The following is a 15,086-nucleotide window of genomic DNA, read 5'->3' on the forward strand; positions in this document are numbered from 1 at the left end:
CACCTGTTCACTTGCACACCTGTTCACTTGCACACCTGGTGCTCCCTGCACCCTCCTTCCTCCAGGATCATTCACTCCATACAATGCACAATCACACCCTTTCACAATACTCTGCTCAATACGCTCTACACACACGCTCTACCTACACACACACACACGCTCTACCTACACACACACACACACGCTCTACACACACACACACACACGCTCTACACACACACACACACACGCTCTACACACACACACACACACGCTCTACACACACACACACACACACACACACACACACACGCTCTACACACACACACACACGCTCTACACACACACACACACACACACACACACACACACACACACACACACACACACACACACACACACACACACACACACACACACACACACACACACACACACACACCTCTCACGAGCAATTCCTCATTTCATAACCAGCACTACCGTGCACTTTCATACCAATTCCTCATTTCGTCACTCTCACCACAAACACAACTGCATCATCTAAACTAGGTCTGGTGCCCTTCTAACTTAGTGCATCCCCAGTCATCCGTTACACTATTGCACATACCACGTCATTAACAACCATCTAACCTCTCTACGTGCCCTCTTACCTGTATGATGTCGCTACTTAACTCTACAGTTACCTATGGTCATTTCTCTAGATCCCTAATCCATTATCCAAACCCTCCCTGGCTTGGTTTGCACCGCCATAACCCCATAATCTATAGCTCATGTGCCCGGGGTGGATGTGAGGGATGGTGGATTTACCATCCCTCTACATCGGGCATCTCCCACTATCAATTTTGCCCATCCAAATTTTTGCCAATCAAATTTACCAATCCAATTTGCCAATCATATTCCCTATCCCTACCATCGTCCATTAAACTTGAGCCTCGGTACGTCATTCCATTCTCAAAGCGCGGCTTCACAAAGCCGAGCAATGAATGCAGGTGGTTCGTCTACTGCGGTTGGGTCCGTCCGGCACTCGGTTCAGGGGAGGAGGTTTACTCGGGCCGGGATTCCAAGGTCCACCACGGCACGGAGCCTTTCGGTCTCACGCCCGATGGCCCAATCTCGCCCGGCCGGAACGCCGCAACCACAAGGGGGCGCCGTCCCGACCCTTCCTACCTTCCCTCGCACCGGGCCGCCCGCTCCGCTTAGCAGAGCACGGACACGACCGTGCAGGGCGAGGCCTGGCCCAGATCGCGCACAGCGGTTCTTTTGAAACCGCCGTGATTACGACCCTCGCCGGTTCCCACAGTACCCAAAGCCCAGCACAGACCGAGGGCTCGCGTCGGCTAAACGTCAGTCTAACCGCTGCTCCGTTTAACGCCGATGCCTTACTCACATGCTCACACGCATACGCGACCCCTTTCACACTCACCAAGCCCGGCGCTCCAACGCCGCTCGTTCATCCCACGTACTTTGTTATTGCACTTCCTCTCACACACCACCCAGGTACACTCATTCCGCTCAGACTTCGTTACACACCTGACCACCGCACACCTTGGCACACACTCGTCGTTCCCCCACTTCATCAACACACCTCCTCGCGCCCACTCCTCGGTCACATCCTCTGTGACAACCATGGGTGTGCACTCTTTTGCACACCCAATCACGCGCTTCAATGTGCCCTCCCGCACCCGCGCCACCACCAACGCACTCTCCGTGTCACTCTCACCACCACACTCTGTCATGCATTCACTCTCACTCTCGACAGCACACTCACTCCTCGGCGCACACTTTTTCCTCACACACACCTCCGTTCCACACCTTTCTTCCCCCATTATGTCCTCCGTAACACTCACCACAGGTGTGCACTCTTCTGCACACCCAATTATCACCGCACACCCTTGCTCACCAATACCTCTCACACTCCCCATGGTCGGACATCCTTGCACACACCCTCTGTCCACACACTCTGCACCTGTCGCACACCTCATCAGCGGCCTCTCACGAATGCCCGGGTCTAGACCAACACCCAAGCTCACTGAATCTCCCCTCACACCATATACATTCCCGAGCATATCGCCACTCACCTCGGCACCTCTTCTCCTTCTCTCCTCCTCCGCCACCTGCAAACTCTTTATTTGGTCAGTAAGCACATCACCACGCTGTGAGCACAGACCTTGTACATACTCCATCACTTCCTCCTTCATCTCCCTCTTAGTCTCCCTCCGTCTCTTCTTAATTTCACTCACCCCCTCTTCCACTTCCTCTAATTTTTGTTTCACCTCTTTTATTTCCCGGTGCGCCCCCTCAATTTCTTCCTCCAATGCCATCTTGGTCGTTTCTATGTGCGTTCTGACTTCCCGTTCCTTCGTCTCCATTGTCTGTCACCTCGTCCAACCTCTGTCAACCCCTCGTGTACCATCTGACATTCTTTCTTTGTCGCCATTAATTCCTTCTTTATCTCTTTTTGCGTCGCTTTCAACCCCCCTATTACCGCCGTGTTCTTTTCCACCTGCTCCCCTAACTCCTTTTGTCCCACTGTCAGCTGCTCTACTCCCCGCGTCAGGTCTTCTATGCCCCCCTGTAACCTAGCCGTGCTGTTCCTCACCTCTTTCTCCATGCGCTCCTCACCCCGCTTTACCTCCTCGCGTACCCCCGCGACCTCTTCGCCCACTCCGCGCCTCATATCCTCCCCCATCTCTCCCATCTCTTTGGTAGATGCCACCCTAATCTGCTCCAAATCATTCCTTTGGGCATCCAATTTGCTTTCCAACCCGATTTTTACCTCCTTTATCTGCTCCCCCATTTGTTTGATCTCCCAGGCGGATTGCTCCCCTATTTCCCTTAATTTGCCTTCCATATTGTTTTCTAACCCCGTTAACCCATTCTTCACCCCTTCCATTTTGTTCTCTTGGGCGGCCATTCTATTTTCCAATCCCGTTAACCCCTCCTTCATTTCCCCAATTTGGTTACCCACGTCCTCCAGTTGGCCCCCCAATTTACCTTCTACCCCTTCCAACCTGTTGTCTAACCCCTCAAATTTAGTCTAACCCCTCAAATTTATTGTCTAACCCCTCAAATTTATTGTCTAACCCCTCAAATTTATTGTCTAAGCCCTCAATTTGGCTTCCTAGGCCCACAATTTGGTTTTCCAATCGCTCCCCCATTCTGTTTTCCATTCGTTCCAATTGTTCTCCCATCCCCATTTTCACGGCGGCCTGCAGCTGCGCAATGAGGGCTTGCATGTCTATCCCTCCCACTTGCACCGCGGGCGCGGCCATCGTCGCTATGTGCGAGGCACCGCCATTTTGTGCCCCTGCGACCTCGTGCGAGGCGCCGCCATCTTGTGCGCCCGCAACCCCCGCTACCGCACCCTCATTGCTCTCCTCCTCCCCGGGGTCCTGGGTTGCCTCTAACCCCTCTTCTACCTCCCCTACCGGCATCCGATCGCCTTGATCATCCATAGCACGATTTAAAAATTTAGATGTTAAACACAATTTCGGCCGAGGAAATTTTTGACCAAATTTTTAGATGTTTTAAAAATTTGGTTCGGGCCTCAAATCCCACTCCTCGACACCAATTGTTACGGCCAATAGCACAATTGGTGTCCAAAATTTGGTCTAAATAAATTTAGTCCCAGGTTCCAGATCCCACTCCTGACACCAATTGTTGCGGACACGGGGGACGGCACTCCCGTTAGCAAGGGGGGGTTAATCCCCTTGTCCTGTTAAGCTGGCCGTCCGACCGTTCCTGGGGGTATCGCGCTCCTTCCGGTCAGAAGCAGGGCGATACTCCGCCCGAGCCACAGACAAGATGGTAATTGCCGAGCGGTTTATCAATCCGAGGCTCGAGCCGTTAGCGGCAGACTAAACCCGATTATAAAGCGGTTGACTAAATCGTGCCACGTATATTCAAATGAAAGAAGGGACGAAAACGATCGAATGAGAAAGAAACCAAAGGTAAGAAGGAACACGGGTTTATTACTATCTATAAGAGGAAAACGAAAGGGCGAGAATATACAGAAGGAGAAGAAGCAGACATAGAGCAAACCTTAAAACAGTCTTATATTAAACCCCAGACAACAAAAAGGACAGACACCAGACTTACACGACAAAGGGAATTGCAGGCAGGAATGGGTGGAAGAAGGTTCGGAGCAAAAGCACAGCGAGGAGGTCCGCTTCAAATCCACGCTCCGGGCTGGAAAACGAGCAGCCCGCGGCAGCCCCACGTATACGGTTTCAGCGGCGAAAACCTGGCAGGCAGCGCGGTTTATGTTGCCGCTGTCTTGGTGACCCGAGCGCACCGACTCTTGCACCCCAACGATGCTCGTGCTCAAAAAGCTGCTCGGTGCTCCTCTCTCGGTTCTTCCTCCTCAGTCATCTACGTAAGCAGTCCCTCTCCTTGCCTTTACTGGGCGTCACCGAATCAAGCCACGGTTCCTCGGGCTAAGCCCATTTTGGAGCTCACCGCAGCCCTGGTTGGCTGGTTAGGGCTTACCGGCCACACCCCTGACGGGTTGATGACAGGGCCACGCCTCTTCCTCGGCGTTCCGCCCCCTTTTTCCTGTCCTTGGCCTCGTGCGTCATGGAGTTCTGGCTTGATGGTAAAAGAACCCTTACTGCCATTGAGGATAGAAAACCATTCGTACTGGTGTTGAAGAGCTTGGGGCCTATTCTTATTTCATTAATGCAACGTAGATTCAACTATTGGAAACACAGCCTTACCTGAAACACATATTACTGAAATAACTATAGAGAGACCTATGGTGGCCTACGTGTTGCGATGTGGACTAACTAGGGGACGACCGTTGACCTTAACAAGAAATGGAGGTATTTACACAGAGAATTATTTACAAAGGGTATATTTACAACAATTTACTAAGTGCAGGGTTCTCAAAACCCCAACACAGCACCCTCATTCCTCCAGGCACGTCCCAGGCCGACAAAACTTTAACTTAATGTGACACTCAGATGTAGTTAACCTCTACGATTAACCTCACCCTGAGTACGACATTTTTAAAAGAGAGTGTTAAGTATGTCCCGCCTGCTACGTTGCATCCTACCTAACAGACTCGCCCACAGAATAACCGAATTGCGGAATTATTTTCAAACTAAACATTAAGCCGGTGGGGAACATTATTTACAAGAACTTTTGGTATTTACACTGCAACCCAGGACCTGTCTTTCTTGGGAAGCAAAAATAATCCTGCGGGAGGGAGGAAAAGCATGCACTGCACTGCACCGATACACCACCCTCACATGCCCGGGGATGCAGAATTGATATTGCAATGCATCCCTGAGCATGCAAGCACCAAAAAGCACCAATAACAAGCACCAATAACAAGCACCATCAAAGCACCATCCAGTGCACAGTCATACATTCCAATGTCAATAAAATGGTGTCTGACGTCTTCTCCGCTCTGCTGGGCCGATGGTCTTGATGTTGTTCTTTCTTGCTGTTCTTCCTTGCGGCTTATTTGATGGATAATAAAACAAAAAGCACAAAACGTGTCCGTTTTTTTTAAAATTATGGGCAGCAGGGGCCAACTATGGTGGTCCACCTGCATGGCTTAGTGCCACCTCACCGAGGTCCGCAAGCGAAGACTTCTGGCCACAATGGCCGGTCCCAGCAGAGGGGTCATGCCACAACCGTGTGGTCCATCTGGGTGTGGTGCTTGGCCACAAAAACGTGCGGTCCATGGTGTGGTGCTAGGCCGCAAGTCGTGCGGTCCATGTGGTGCATCGGTCCAGTCGGCTGCAGGCAGCGGGAGTTCGGGCACACAACTGCGGCCACCTGCGCAATCCCCCCCGGACCCAAAATAACAAGCCGTGAGTGGGGAAGGAAAGGACACAGCAAGCATCGGAGCAAGGTCACAAGGGTACACATCAAAACAAAGTAATGCAAGGTGAGGTGCGCATGGAGAGCGAGCGGAGAAAGCCCGTCCCTACCGTACGTCACCCCCCCATCACCTACTCTACCCTTGCCCCATACCCCGTATTTACAAAACTCTACACATTTACAAATTCGTCACTATGTCTCGTCCTCCCCATATCTCCCCGAATACCAAATTCATCCACAATCCCAATTTCTAACCAAATTTGCCATCACCCAATTTGCCAAATGGAAATACAATGGCCATTGACTACCTGCTGGTGCGTAGGCGAGATAGGGGGCACCTCCGGGACACAAAGGTGATCCCGGGGGAGGAGGCTGTTTCACAGCACCACTTGGTTGTCTGCGACATAAGGGGGAAAGGTGCGAGGACAGCTCGGCGGGTGAAGTACCAACCGAGAATGACGGTGTGGAGGTTGAAAGAGGTGACAGTGAGGGAGGCATTAAAAGAGAGGCTGAGTATGGTGGAGGATGATGTGGTTGAGCTTGAAAGTGGTTGGATGTCAATGAAAGATAGTCTGTTGGGAGCCGTTGGTGAGGTATGTGGATGGACAACAGGACCACCGAGGCACTCAGAAACATGTTGGTGGGATGATGAAGTTGGAAAGAAGATTGACGAGAAGAGGAAGAAGTTCAAGGAGTGGCAGAAGGTGAAGGGTATGGGAGCAGAAAAGGCAGAGCATGAAAGTTATAAGGCAGCCAAGAAGGCTGCAAAGAAAGAGGTAGCAAAGGCACAGGAGGCATGTAGGAAAATGTTCGGAGAACGCTTGGATTCGGAAGAGGGTCAGAGAGCGGTATTCAGGATTGCAAAGCAGATAGCGAAAGAGAGGTGTGATGTGATGGGGGTGAGTTGCTTGAAGGATGAAGTGGGACAAATCGTTGTGGACCCAGATGGAATTAAAGGAAGATGGAAGAGATATATGGAAATACTGTTGAATGCAGAGAATGAATGGGATGGCAACATAGAGAGTAACCCAGTTTTAGAACCGGCAGAGAAGATAACCGAAAAGGAAGTTGAGGAAGCGATAAAAGCAATGAAGAGTAGAAAAGCGGGAGGACCGACGGGAGTTGTGGGAGATATGTTGAAGGCAGCAGCAAATTGGGGTGTGAAGAGAATGACAGAGATCTGCAATCTGGTGGTGAAAGAAGGCCGCATTCCAGTGGATTGGGAACTGAGTACCCTCGTCCCTCTATACAAGGGGAAAGGTGACCCTCTGGACTGTGGCTCGTATCGAGTGATAAAGTTATTGGAGCATGGAATGAAGGTATTGGAAAGGGTGTTGGAGAGGAGGATAAGGAAGAAAGTGAAGATTGACGAAATGCAGTTTGGGTTTATGCCAGGAAGAGGAACGACAGACGCGCTTTTTATTGTGAGGCAGTTGCAGGAGAAGTATATGGAGAAGAGGAAGAAGTTGTTTCTTGGGTTTGTTGATCTGGAGAAAGCATTCGATAGGGTTCCACGTGAAGTAGTGTCATGGGCATTGAGGAAGTTAGGAGTGGAGGAATGGTTGATCAGAGTATTGATGGCAATGTACAAAAGAGCGCGCAAAGCTGTAAGGACGAAGGTCGGGAACAGTGGTGAGTTTGAGGTGAAGGTGGGAGTGCATCAGGGGTCGGTACGAAGTCCACTACTATTTGTAGCTGTGATGGAGGTGCTGGCTCAGAACGTAAAGGAGGGTTTACCGTGGGAGTTGTTGTATGCAGATAATCTAGTGTTGATTGCAGAAAGTATGGATGGACTGAAGGAGAAGATGAACAAGTGGAAGGAATGTATGGAGACAAAAGGTCTGAAGGTGAATATCGGAAAAACGAAGGTGATGGCAAGTGGTAAAGCATGTGGTGAGGTGGAAAGAACTGGGAAGTGGCCGTGTGCTGTGTGCAGGAAGGGTGTCGGAGTGAATTCCATTCAGTGCACAATGTGCGCTGAGTGGGTTCATCAAAAATGTAGTGGTTTGAGAGGGTCATTAACCAGTGTGGCAGCTACATTCAAGTGTAAGGTGTGCACAGCACAGAGGGAACTGCAAATGGAGGAAATGTTGAGTTGGATCTTGGAGATGGCGTGAAGCTGGAAGGTGTGAAAACATTTTGTTACCTTGGAGACATGCTGAATGGAGAAGGTGGATCAGACTCGGCAACGGTTGCTCGAGTGAGATGTGCATGGAAGAAGTTTCGGGAACTGAGTGGCGTGCTGATGAGGGGGGGGAGTGTCATTGAAGCTGAAGGGAAAGGTGTATGCTGCATGTGTGAGAAGTGTTATGATTTATGGGAGTGAGAAATGGGTAATGAACGTAGAGCAGCAACGAAGGCTGGAAAGGGTGGAAATGCGAATGGTTCGGTGGATGTGTGGAGTATCGTTGAGAGAGGAAGACAAATTATGAATTGCGAAAGATGATGGGAATAGAGCCTGGGATGGATGCTGTGAAGAGAAACAGGTTGAGATGGTTTGGTCATGTGTTGAGGAAGGATGAAAGTGACTGGTTGAAAAGAGTGATGGAAATGAATGTAGAAGGAAGGAGAGGATGGGGAAGACCGAGAAAGACTTGGCTAAAGATGGTCGAAGAAGAAATGCGGGCAAGGGGGTTAAACAAGGGGAGATGCAGAAAATAGGGCAAAATGGAGAACATTGTCATGGGGACCGCAAGGCTAACCCCCGCTCTTGCAGGGAAAATGGCCTTAAAATGCCTGTTGTTGTGTTGTTGGTCAATCGGTAAAGCCGAAAATATATCTTGAGCTTTACCCACCAGAACACTTTGCACTAACATGGTCCAGGACTCCTCAGGCCATTTTAGCATTCCAGCCACTTTCTCAAAGTGTAAAAAAAACTTGGCTACCTCCTTTTCATTGAAGGGTGGAACCAGCCTCACATGTCTACCAACATCCCAGGTGTTCTGACTAGATGTCGAACTAGCCGGCATGGATGCTACTTCTCCCCGTTCTCTCAACTCCAGCTCTTTGAATTTAATTTCCTTCTGAAGCTCCATGTCACGTTCCTTTAACTCCCTTTCGGCTCTTCTCTCCTCTGCTCTTTCCTTTTCTCTTCTTTCTTCGAGTTCCCTTTCAGTTCTCCTTTCCTCTGTTCTTCTTTCCTGTTCTATTCTTTATTCCTCAAGTTCTCGTTCCTGTTTTACTCTTTCCTTTTCTGCCTTCCTTTCCTCTGCTTTTAACCTTTCCTGGCTCTGCAGTTGCATCTCCAGTTTCCAGAGCTCCACATTTTCTTGTTCCTCAGGTAACCAATCCAAGGCTACCTCTGTCCATGTGCCCTGTCCCACCAGAGCCTCGAGCACCAATGTCTGCATCTCTGCTTTCTTCATATTAACTCAGACCTCCAAGTTAAAATGTCTGGCCAATATCAAGAGTTCCGATTTTTTTAACGCTTGGAACTGTGCCTCACTAGGGGACGCCGCAAACTTTTCTGCGTCAAACACCATAGCGACTATCCGTTAGCACCTGTTAACCTTCACACTAGAAATTTCAAAAAAAAAAAATATTTTTTTTTTTGGGAAAAATTTGGGAATTTTGGGAATGCTAGGGAATTCGATCCCGGACGAATGTTATTAGGGAATTTAATCCCAGACGAAGACCCAATTTCGAGCCCCCGAGCCAATTGGTCGAGCCCCCAATTTCTGTTACGTGCTCCTCCCCGACCCCCCCGGTCACGGTGTACCTCCGAGCCCCGAGAGCCACGGCAGAAAAAGATGTTATTCTGTGTCAGAAATTAATAGGGAAACCACACCACTGGTTATCAACAAACAAATATTATATTAAAAATCACACAAGAATAACGGTACAATAATAATAGCAATCAATAGTACAATCAACACATCTTATGATGGTACCATCAGCTAGGATAAGATAACTCACTGTGCTCCAAGTGAGTGAAAAAAGAACATTCCCCAATGTCTCTATGGCTCAAAGGTGATTCCCTCCAGCGAGCGTCAGAGCGATATCGAATCGAAACCCGAACCCCGTTCAGATGACGGGCCCAGTCACTCCGCCAAAACAGCACAGAGGCGTAGGCGGCCGAAGCGGCGCAAAGAGTCACGTGGTCCAAAACCGCGTAAGGCAAACTCACGGAGGAATGGGAAATCCAAAGGCGCCGTCCAGGTATGAACGTTCACGGTTCACCGTTGGCGAACCGCAAATGAATCTTCAAACTCCGCGTTGCACACACACATCCCAGATAGACGTCTGAATGGTGAAAAACACTGACGCGAAGCAAAGACCTTTTGCGTTGAGCAAAGCGCGAGTGTCAAAATGGCCGACGGCTCGTACTTGAGTCGCAACGACCCAGTGATGATTCTTCAGAATCTCAACGCCAAACCTGACCACGCAGGTTTATCAATCCCAGCGATAACACCTATCGCAGGAATTCCTTTCAAGGAAACTCAAAGTTCACTCATGACTTTCGTTCGACAAAGCTCGCTCCGGAGCTTGAAGTGACCTGCTTCTTGTCCGACTTTTTGCCCCGCCTTCTTTTCTCTCACCTCCTCTTCTTCTCCGTCTTCCGGTTCCCGAACCGGTTTCCTGTTTCATTTAACATTAACCTTTTTACCTTTTGACAATAATAATGGCTATTTCCCTCAAACAATAATAATAATAATACATAGAAGCAGAAATGTTTCAAGTGGATGAAAACCACAACACTGGAAGTGACGAATTCGTAACAGTACTCTGAATCCTATGGTGAGACAGTTGCTGTAAAACAACTTGCGTTCTCCTCCTGGAAGGCAAATCCAACTTAAGACAACCTCAGATCATTCCACAAAGCTTGCAACAAGTGTGTCTACTCTCCGGAGAGCCAGAGACCAACATCTGTCCAATCTCAAGAATGAGCTTTCAAACTTGTCTCAAAGGCCTGGAGGCACTTGGTCAAGACTTGTACACCATGCCCTCTCCATGCTTTGTCCCCATCAGGTATCTGCAGGATGCACACGGTCCAGCAGCAACACCTTCCTAGTGAAACTGCCTGAATCCAGAACGACTGCTCACACCTCCATTCATTTATTCCTTTCCCCCCCACCTGCGGAACCACCTTCCATATTCTCTTCAATCTCATTCTTCCAGGTGAGACGCCCGCCCGGCAAATTAAACCCTCCAGGTCTTCAAGACAGCTGTTCACCATCTCAAGTCATCCCCCATCCAAAAATCATCTTTTCTACACATGTTATATCATCCCCACTCCACCCAAAATTTTGCTTATGTATCCATAATTGTCCACCCTTTGGGTTCTCCTTTACCCCTCAATCATTACCTGCATTCCTTGGTTGTCCATCTCCATCTATTTTCTCCTTCCACCCTGCTGTTCCCTTTGTTATGTTGTCGTAATTTGTTCTGTCATAGCAACCCCACGAGCGTAGGCCGTGTTTTCACCCCCCCCCCCCCCCCCACCCCTCCAATTCAAACAATACCCCTACATTCGTATATTCGGCATTTTCTAGGAACTTATCCCCCGTGAATGTCAGGGTCTGACTGTACTTCCTCGCTGTTGCAGTTGGTTTGAATAGCGCCACCTTTGGTGAGGTTGGGCGCTACAGGATGGATTTAATTTCCCCAGACAACTGCCTGACTGTCACCTGTGGATATTTTCACCACCACCATGGCCACATTTCCCTGTCACTGGGTATGGGTACTTTTGCTCATGGGTATACTTATTGGGTATACTTACTCTCCACACTCAACATTTGCTTCCTGAAGGTTGCTAAATTCTCCAATGAAGACTGCCTACTTGTTAGCTTTTCCCAATCTAGAGCACACAACTCTCTCCTCATACCCTCAAAGTTTACCTCACTGAAATCGAATAGCATTACTCCACTATCCCAAACTCTCATGTCTGTACAGAATACTTACACACACGATGTTAATCACTTGTCCCTGGATATTCTCTCACCTCCACCACATTGGGATCATTACTCAAAGAGAGGTTCAACACTGCATTTCCCCTCGTGGACTTTTCTGCATACTAGTTTAATAAATAGCACCGCAAAGCGGGCGGAACCCCTCAGCCCATGCCATAAGGAAGCCATGGCGGCCATATTGAAAATCACGGCGCGCCCATTTTCGAAAGGCACCTTCCTCTACTCAACCCCAACACACACTGCAAACATGGATTTAATCGGACAAGCCGTTCTGCTCGAAATTGATGGAAACCAATTTAAAGATGGCTACCATGGCGGCCATATTGAAAATCGCAGCGTGCCCATTTTCGAAAAGAACCTTCCTCTACTCAACCCCAACACACACTGCAAAAATGAATTTAATCGGACATGCCGTTCTGCTCGAAATTGACAGAAACCAATTTTAAGATGGCTGCCGTGGCGGCCATATTGAAAATCGCAGTGCGCCCATTTTCGAAAGGAACCTTCCACTACTCAACCCCAACACACACTGCAAAAATGGATTTAATCGGACAAGCCGTTCTCCTTGAAATTGACGGAAACCAAAAGTTGACAGACGACCGGCCGACAATACCCCTTAGCCCATTGGGCTGAGGGGTGAAAAGCAATAAAACAACAACATGCATTTTAAAGGCCATTTTCTCTACCAGAGTGGGGGTTAGCCTTGCTGTCCCCATGACAATCTTCTCCATTTTGCCCTATTTTCTGCAACTCTCCTTGTTAACCCCCTTGCCCGCATTTCTTCTTCCACCATCTTTAGCCAAGTCTTTCTCGGTCTTCCCGGTCCTCTACTTCTTTCTACATTCATTTCCATCAATCTTCTCAACCAGTCACTTTCATCCTTCCTCAACACATGACCAAACCATCTCAACCTGTTCCTCTTCACAGCATCAATCACAGGCTCTATTCCCATCATCTTTCGCAATTCATCATTTGTCTTCCTCTCTCTCAACGATACTCCGCACATCCGTCGAACCATTTGCATTTCCACCCTTTCCAACCTTTGTTGCTGCTCTACGTTCATTACCCATGTCTCGCTCCCATAAATCATAACACTTCTCACACATGCAGCATACACCTTTCCCTTCAGCTTCAACGACACCCCTCATCATCAGCATGCCACTCAGTTCCCGAAACTTCTTCCATGCACATCTCACTCTAGCAACTGTTGTCGAGTCTGATCCACCTTCTCCATTCAGCACGTCTCCGAGGTAGCAAAATGTTTTCACACCTTCCAGCTTCATGCCGTCTCCAAGATCCAACCCAACATTTCCTCCATCTGCAGCTCCCTCTGTGCACACCTTACATTTGAATGTAGCTGCCACACTGGTTAATGACCCTCTCAGACCACTACATTTTTGATGAACCCACTCAGCGCACATTGTACATTGAATGGAGTTCACTCCGACACCCTTCCTACACACAGCACAGGGCCACTTCCCAGTTCTTTCCACCTCACCACATGCTTTACCACTTGCCATCACCTTGGTCTTTCCGATATTCACCTTCAGACCTTTTGTCTGCATACATTCCTTCCACTTGTTCATCTTTTCCTTCAGTCCATCCATACTTTCCGCAATCAACATCAGATCATCTGCATACAACAACTCCCACGGTAAACCTTCCTTTACGTTCTGAGCCAGCACCTCCATCACAGCTACAAATAGTGTGGACTTAGTACCGACCCCTGATGCACTCCCACCTTCACCTCAAACTCACCACTGTTCCCGCCCTTCTTCCTTACAGCTGTGCGTGCTCTTTTGTACATTGCCATCACGACTCTGATCAACCATTCCTCCACTCCTAACTTCCTCAATGCCCATGTCAATACTTTGCGTGGAACCCTATCGAATGCTTTCTCCAGATCAACAAACCCAAGAAACAACTTCTTCCTCTTCTCCATGTACTTCTCCTGCAACTGCCTCACAATGAAAAGTGCGTCTGTCGTTCCTCTTTCTGGCATAAATCCAAACTGCATTTCGTCGATCTTCACTTTCTTCCTTATCCTCCTCTCCAACACCCTTTCCAATACCTTCATTCCATGCTCCAATAACTTTATCGCTCGGTACGAGCCACACTCCAGAGGGTCACCTTTCCCCTTGTATCGAGGGACGAGGGTACTCAGGTCCCAATCCACTGAAATGCGGCCTTCGATCACCACCAGATCTCTGTCATTCTCTTCACACCCAACTTCCTGCTGCCTTCAACAACAACACAAGGGGTGAAAAGCAATCCTGGACCAAATCTAGAAAAGCTTCATCTGCTGTACCCTTTTACCTGTACATGGACCTGATCGATCCCTGGAAAATTAAAATCCCTGCTAATCAATAATCTTCTGAATTATTCATGATATCCATTATCTATCTATCTCTATCTCTCTCTCTCTCGCCCCCTTCTGGATGGTTGTGAGTCGTGCATGGGTGTGGTAATCATGGCGGCTGTGGGTGTTGAACTGTGAGTACGGTGCTGTGTTGGTGGTCTTTCCTATCCTCCTTTCACTCCATTTGTGTCCTTTGTACGAGTTTGTGAAGTTTTCTCCGTGTTTCCCTTCTGCTCTTGAGACAAGAGAGGGAGAGAGAGACAGCACGGTAACGGTTAGCCACCTGTATTAATTTATAACGTGGGTTGGTTATATCATGCCGATTATTTATTTATTTATTTACTTATTTAACTAATTTTGATTTGTTTGGTTAGTTTATTGCATTGTTACTGTTTAGTTTGTTTAGTTTATTGCCGATAAATGGCTAATAGGAATAGTCAAAGGACTGCTGATCGTGTTAGTGATGAGGTGTTATCGCGTAAGCACGGGCTGTGCCTTGTTCCGCCGGAAGACGTGCAAATGGACGATGTTCTACTTGCAATCGGGGATTTGATCGGGGTAAATAACATTCGTGCTGCGTCTCGAATGAACCACAAAGTGGTGGTTTTCGTGTCACAAGTTAGCCTTGCAGACATCGTGGTGCAAAACGGGTTAACGTTGGGGAATGACCAATTTGTCCCGGTATCGTCCATGGACAAGCCGGCGGTTAAAGTTATTTTAAGTAACGTTCCGCCCTTTCTGAGGAATGAAGAAATCCTATGTAAATTAGGGGAGCATGGGACTGTCGTCTCACGAATTATCACGGTCCCCCTGCGAACCAGGAACGGAAGGCTGAAGCATGTAGAGTCGTTTAGACGTTTTTGTTTCGTCGTACTAAAGGATGAGGCAAAACAGCTGAACATATCTATAAATTTTAAAATAGGAGATCATGATTACCGGATCTTTGCAGCTACTGAGACCTTGATTTGCTATACATGTGGGGCATACGGACACACTCGGCAGTATTGTCC

At 48.6% G+C, this 15,086-nt stretch overlaps 1 protein-coding gene across 7 annotated transcripts in view; it reads right to left on the minus strand.

Moving 5' to 3' along the window:
- The window catches only part of PRPF3 (pre-mRNA processing factor 3), a 73,979-nt gene that overhangs the window by 13,297 nt on the left and 45,596 nt on the right, over positions 1-15,086 (minus strand). For 2 of the 7 annotated variants that reach the window (XR_013624893.1, XR_013624892.1), the window contains one exon: positions 5,555-5,763. The exons of the other annotated variants lie outside the window; for them this stretch is intronic. The gene's annotated coding sequence lies outside the window, so the exon portion shown is untranslated. The remainder of the gene's footprint in view (positions 1-5,554; positions 5,764-15,086) is intronic. 7 annotated transcript variants of the gene reach the window in all.

Source organism: Myxine glutinosa, chromosome 11 (genome assembly GCF_964187855.1).
Source record: "Myxine glutinosa chromosome 11, kmMyxGlut1.1, whole genome shotgun sequence".
Classification (NCBI taxonomy): Eukaryota; Metazoa; Chordata; class Myxini; order Myxiniformes; family Myxinidae; genus Myxine; species Myxine glutinosa.